This window comes from Sycon ciliatum, chromosome 1 (genome assembly GCF_964019385.1).
Source record: "Sycon ciliatum chromosome 1, ocSycCili1.1, whole genome shotgun sequence".
Classification (NCBI taxonomy): Eukaryota; Metazoa; Porifera; class Calcarea; order Leucosolenida; family Sycettidae; genus Sycon; species Sycon ciliatum.
In genome coordinates this window covers 33413355-33420154 of record NC_088643.1, presented here as the reverse complement: position 1 = coordinate 33420154, position 6800 = coordinate 33413355, and the positions used below count along the sequence as shown (strand labels likewise).

The window sequence follows — 6800 nt, the reverse complement described above, 5'->3', positions numbered from 1 at the left end:
GCGGGCCACTATCTAACACAGGTACAGGTGAACACACTACACTACAGTCTACACCAAGCACCAAGTCACAGCAAGTGTGCCTATCCAGCAAGTGTGCCTATCCAGCAAGTGCGCCTATCCAGCAAGTGTGCCTATCCAGCACGTGTCTTTTAGACTGCTTACTGCTGATACTGACTGAGACTGAGACTGAGACTGAGAGCAGATCTACACCGAAGGCATGTTTACGGGCTGTGCTACCTGTATAAGCTGCAATGCATACCAGGTCCAGCTCTGCTTACCAACATGGTACCTCCCCCAGCAAGAGTCAATGCTGCACCCCGGACGCGCCGGCAACGCCAGTCCCTCGGTGGCCACTCTTTTCAACTCCAGCCTCCAGCCCAGAGTTCATCAGCCGCTCCTTCCCATACTTTGTCCTGGAGAGCTGGAACAGGCTGCCTGCCCCAATCCTCGCCGATCGCCCAAATCTCAAGAAATTGCCGACATTCAAGACCAAGGCCTACCATCACCTCTGCCAGACCAATATTAGCTATGGGCTACTGGCGTCCACCAGCACTGAGAATAACCGGTTGTCTCTATTATTATCATTTTCTGTTTCTCTCTCTCACTCACTCTTCCTCTCCTGGAAAGCTCCTCATGCCCATTTTCCTTCCTGATGCGTAGACCAACTGATGAACCCGAGACGGTGGCTAGATCGGGGGAGGTTGCCAGGCATGCCAGGCTCCTCTGTGTTGTCGATGTTCGCTTGTCCAATTTTGTCTACCTCCCCTTTTATGTTGCTGGCCAGTGCTTTGTAGTAAAAAAATAAATAAATAAACACGCGGCACATCATGTATAATCAGTATGAATCACTGTTATTTCCGTAGCTATGCAAAATATGTTACTTCAAAAATGTCTGGCGCTAGCCAGGGTCCACACAGCTTTAATTCCGTGTTTGTTTGTTTGTGCCATCGGCATGCCTGGCGCTATCTCGTACCTGTCCTGTATCGTACCAGCAAAGACAGCTGGCCACAATAGTCAAATAGGGCTTTCAAATGCAAGATCATTAAACATGAAGCAACTTGGAAGAATGAGTATGTATGCGAAGTGTATCGGGGAAATGCATGCAGGGCGATAGTGCCGGTTCGAATCCTAGGTTATGTCTTTTTTTTAAATAGGAGAAATGAAAATTTTATAACATCCCTACGCTTTTTTTGCCTAGGTCATCAAGGCGGTAGACGGTGTTGTATTACCCTCGAATGCAAAGTGAAAGTTGACTCTCGCTAGGCAAAAAAGCATAGCGTAGGGCCCTGAGCTTCCAAGCTCTCTCGTTAATCAGGCACCACACCCACGCCTACGAAGATCACAGTTACTTAGGGGGTATTCGAATTGTCTTCATAAACTGTTCGAACAAATTACGAGAGAGCTTGGAAGCTCAGGGCCCTACGCTATGCTGTTTTGCCTAGCGAGAGTCAACTTTCTCTTTGCATGCGAGGGCAATAGTAATACGACACCGTCTACCAACTTGATGACCTGGACAAAAAAGCATAGGGATGTTATAAATGTTTCATTTCTCCTATTTTTTTTAGACAATCTAGGATTCGAACCCGCACTGTCGCCCTGCATGCATTCCCCTGATACACTTCGCATACATACTCATTCTTCCAAATTGCTTCACGTTATTATTTTATTATTATTACACCTTCCAGTGGCTAAAGATGAATCAGTGCCAATATAGATGAGGAGGGGGCGTTTACCAGCCATGGCGTAGAAAGAAAGTGCTTCAGTATAAGAAGTGTGGTGGTGCACCAATACCATGGTAAGTAACAGAGGAAAGGTATGATCTTGCATTTGAAAGCCCTATTTGAATATTGTGGCCAGCTGTCTTTGATGCTATGGAATGGACAGGTACGGCATAGCGCCAGGCACAGTGTCTGCTCCAGGATTGTAGGACAGCCGGGTACACGTGTACCTGGCGCAACCATTTCAACCGGGTCGGAGCCGGGTACACATGTACGCCCAATGATATAAAGGCTAATGGATAAGCCGCATTTAGAAAAGAGAGGACAGGAATTAGAAAATTACGAAAGAAGAAGAAGTATCTGACACATACATGTACAAGCCATGTAGTCAGTCCTTTCAAAGTTCGAAAGTGTAAAGTACCAACCGGGTCACAGTTGACCCGGTACTATATTTTCAACCGGGTCCAAGCGCCGCCCAACCGGGTGGATTACCCGGCTCACCCGGCGCTGGAGCAGACACTGAGGCATGCCGATGCTGTCCTTGATGGTACGGTACGGGACAAGTACGGGATAGCGCCAGGCATGCCGATGGCACAAACAAACAAACACGAAATTACAGCTGTGTGGACCCTGGCTAGCGCCAGACGTTACTGAAGTACCGTAAAAGGCCGTAAATAAGTACCTGCCCGAAAGAAATACCCCCTTCATTCTTTTGGCTCTGTCTGTTGAAGTCAAGTCAAGCCCGATAAACATACTGCCCGAAATAAGTACCGGTACGGTGCGCACATGCAGCACGTAGCATGTACATCAACATGAAAATGACTTCTCCACTACACCCAAGTCAGGTCCGAAAGTTAGTTCGTGCCCGAAAGTCAGTACCCACCCGAAAGTTAGTACGGGTGTGGTCACTAAATTCGAAAGTAAATACGTACTTATTTACGGACTTTTACGGTAACGTCTTTTGCATAGCTACGGGAATTAAAAGAGATTTGTTAAGTGTCCCAATAGAGTTTTCATTTTAGAGTTTTTCAGTGTGATTGTCCTGGTGACAATGAAGTCCGATCAAATCGACCATATTCCAAACTCTTCGGAACTAATCCACCTCTCCCATCGGATGAGGTTTTGGAGTTTCGTTTTTCTGAAGAGGCCAATAAGCCACCTCTTCAGAAAAACGAAACTCCTCGAAAAGTCAAAGAGTGACAATTCGAACGCGTCCTAAGTAGCATGTACTAAAATCCCAGCTTCGAAAACGAAACTCAACCCTACACCGGCACTGCATTCAGCAGCCTGTCGAGTCGATGCACAGCTAGATTTTGCACTGTTTGCCGCTGGCTTTGGTCGCAATATTAATTTGCATTCCAGTCTGAATACAGTAGATCTACCGTGGTTACATCTTGCGTCACTTGTACAGCATGATTGTATTCCTTTACAGCGCTATCATGAAACAAACAACAACAACATGACACATGTGAGAAATGGTTGCTAACCTTGATTCTGAAACAGTTGTTCAGCGGGCTAGGTCGCGTCAGGCTGCATCTCCTGACCCAGCAGCAGCTGCTGCGTTAGGGACGGACGAAGCGCGGCGAGCAGCACGACTACACGTGTTTCTCTTGTCCATTGATCAGAGTCACACACAGACTGTGCAGGGTTGCCGCAATTATTGGACAAGCGGCTGCATGCCGCCGGCCAGGGAAACCTTATAGTATTATTAGTACATGTAGTAAACTAAGTTTAGATCGATGCAGACTTTCAGTTGCCGGCGAATACACCTGCTAGCTGCTATCAACTTTGGAACGCAGTGCAGTGCAGAAGTAAAAATACTAGTAACTGCTAACGCGGTTGCAACGGTGACCAAGACCTCACAAAAAGAAGGTTTACGCCTGCTCAAGAGTCAAGATTGAACACTGAGCGCATTTAGATACTAGTAGCATGATTACTCAGACTACTACACTACAGTCATCATGGTCATGTAGTAACTTCTGGCCATGTTGCGTTGCGCTAATACCACTGAATACTGGGCAAAGCGAACACCTTTTTTTCATTTTGATCCTTCCGGATTCATAGACTGATGCCCAACGGGAGAAGATTGTTGTGCGTGTTGAGTGTAGATGTACATGATTGTAGATGATCGTACTTACAGTTGCATCATCACAATGGTGCACTGCTCGTATCCCGCGCACGGTTTACGAATCGAGGTCACGGAAGCGACATGATGACAACTCAGCAGCATTATTACGTGATAACACTGGCCATTGGCCTGGTGCAGTGGTGGTAGATGTTGCTGGTGATGTCCAACTGGCAACTCTCCTGTCAGTCCTACCAGTCCTGGCTCTTCACTACTACTTCAGGCTGAAAGTGGAGCAAGATACAGCATTCTTGTCAGTTCAACAACGACAGTTGAGACTCCGAATTAGGGGAGCTTGACAGCTCGTGGTACTTGCAATAGCAGAAGCAGCATGCAGCAGCAGGGTCGAGTACATTATTGTCAATGCACACAATCATGCTGCATTTACCTGCTCGCACGCCGGTAACCAACGCTGAAAGGAGTTAGCTGCCTGTCATGGCTGCCTAACCTCCCTTGAGTCTTGATGGAACAGTGGCTGTCACTGCTAGTGTGGCTGCCAGCCACTACTTGAAGCCAGAATGCTGCCTCGTTCCATTTCCTTCAGTTTTCCTGACTCTGCGGTGGGTCATGGGCGCACCTAACGGACTCAACTGACAGTCTGTTTGCAGGGTCTTTGTAAGGGACAAGCTGAAGCACAACTATACCACTCTACTGAGTCTGTAGCTGTAGAGTGTAGTATCCACAGGCTGCATAGCGGCATGGCGGGGTAAGCAAGCATTACATACCGCCATACGGTCCAAGCCATATTATTATCATAACGACCTAGTATGGCCGCCCAGTGGGTCGCCCTCTAGAACTGACTCGGTGGAAGCAGGAAATGGCAAGGTCGCCGCTCGTTCTACCATGAAAATAGTACTGCTCGCTCAGTAGACCTAGCGCAGTAGCCATGGTAGCGGCCAACATTCTACTTTGTGTACACCACAGGCACTTGACTTGTTCTCATTCGGGCCAGTTTGGTGCGTAACCGTGTCCTAAAGCCAACCGAACACGATTACACCTCCTCCACCTCCAGAATATTTACCCAACTGGATAAGAAGCGACTACGTGTTGGAGAGTCGATAGCGCAGGATAAGGAGTAGAGAAGATATTGCAGAATTGGCGCAATACTGGGAGGGCTAGTGTGAAGCCTTGCAACAAGGACATCTGTACAGATTGTCAGTGTGATATCAGGTCACCAGTTTGTAGCTGCTGGTATTGTACAACCTATTTTCGGGCAAAATACACACCGTACTGTAGATCTACATGATTGTAGTCTGTCATGTACTACTACTGTACTAGTACGATCATGGTGGGAGCGCCACAGTAGCTACCGGCCCACAGGCACTCGTCTACAACGACACAACGTCACAAGTGTCAACGTTACCAGCTCCGGCCGGGTGTAGCACCAAAGCGTGGCACCCGTCTAGCGCCCATTACCATGATTACCCGCCTAGCGCCCATTATTACCCGTCTAGCGCCCATTATTACCCGCCTAGCGTCCATTACCCGCCTAGCTCCCATCTGGCCCCTAATGTGACCTACCGGTATTGCTTAGCGACTATTCCTTGCATGACACTTTGACAGTCAGTGGGGCTGTGGTGTTGCAGCTGTGGTTTGGATGTACAGTAGGGTACCGGGTGTCACTGTGTTTTGAAGCAGGGCCTAGGGACGGGTAAAAGACGGTGTTTTACTACACCCTGGTTCAAGCTGTGCACGGGATAGTGACAGTGTGTGTAGAGACATCTACATGTACACCAGGGAGTGGTAAAACATTAATGTTTTACCATTTTTACTACAGGTATTCCCTGATCTACACAAGCATAGAGCTGTCAATAGGCCCGGCCACAGTCACATCATGAACGGAACTAAATCTATACTACTGACCACCAACGACACGTCAATCTTCTGTGGCCGGGGAGGCAGCACAGCTTGAAATAGCGGACAGTAGAGTGGAATACTGCGAGTTTGAACTAATTCATTATCAGATACATGTACCAGTGTACGTCGTGTACGTCGTGTACAATTATTAAATGATGGATTGCAATCATTGAACATCTCATAGCATCTCCCTAATGAAGTTCAAGTGCGGAAATCGACCTTATTAATTGGTGGTGGTGCATGGTGATAATTATTTTACCCATTACTCGGCCAATAAGTATTGTACTAGTACTCGGATGGAGAGCAAAGGATTATAATTTAAAAAAAGAGAGGACGATATCCTGCTTACTGCTCACTGACTTGTCAGTTTGAGCACTCTGGTTTGGTTTGGTTTGGTTTGGTTTGGTTTTATTATTTCAGTTCGTTGCCTCAACAGTACAAAGTACAAATATCAAGAGGGACGAACGAAAAGAGAAAGTAAAACAGAGCAAAAAGGAAAAAGATGCAACTGAAAGGAAAGAAAAACGGAGAGAAACGGAGGAGGAGTGTGGACTGGGCGCCGGGACTCATGAACCATTACTAGAGCGAGGCAAGACATGAACAGAAGGGCATTGCCGCAAGTCCGTCGATATTTATGTTGAAAAAATTCCAAGCCTAATCTTATTGGTGAAATACATTTTCAAAAAGGAGGGGAAATAGGGATATACAAATAATCTACGTGGAGATAAAAGTTTAATAATAGCTATGAAAAGTATGAATGCCGCAGACATCACCACGCAACATGACAATTTGTTCAAGGTTTGGTTTTGTGTGTTTCCAAAATCGATTTTCACGTTCCGATCATCAGTGGAAATACGGAACTAAAGAGATCAAGGGAAAAACAAAGGTTAAAAATCCAAAGAAGTGTGACACATGACGGGTAACTTGTGGTAAGTATTACAAAAAGTGAGAACTAAAATAAAGAGTAAGTGTGACAAACGGGCATGAACAGTGCAGAAACAACTCATGAACACGGGGTGCAAACTCACGAAAATAACCTAAGTGCTAAAACATGTTCTTTTTGCTTACACAAATCGGGCTTATGCGTACGAATACAAACA

General features: G+C 46.5%; 1 protein-coding gene across 3 annotated transcripts in view; it reads right to left on the bottom strand.

The window, feature by feature from the left end:
- The window catches only part of LOC135823708 (mucin-2-like), a 21854-nt gene extending 17757 nt beyond the window's left edge, over positions 1 to 4097 (bottom strand). Inside the window, exon 1 of one of the 3 annotated variants that reach the window (XM_065336560.1) lies at positions 3857 to 4097. The gene's annotated coding sequence lies outside the window, so the exon portion shown is untranslated. Of the gene's footprint in view, positions 1 to 3205; positions 3797 to 3856 lie in introns of those variants that run through there. The other 2 variants (XM_065336569.1, XM_065336553.1) reach the window with 2 other exon arrangements.
- Positions 4098 to 6800: the final 2703 nt, after the last annotated feature.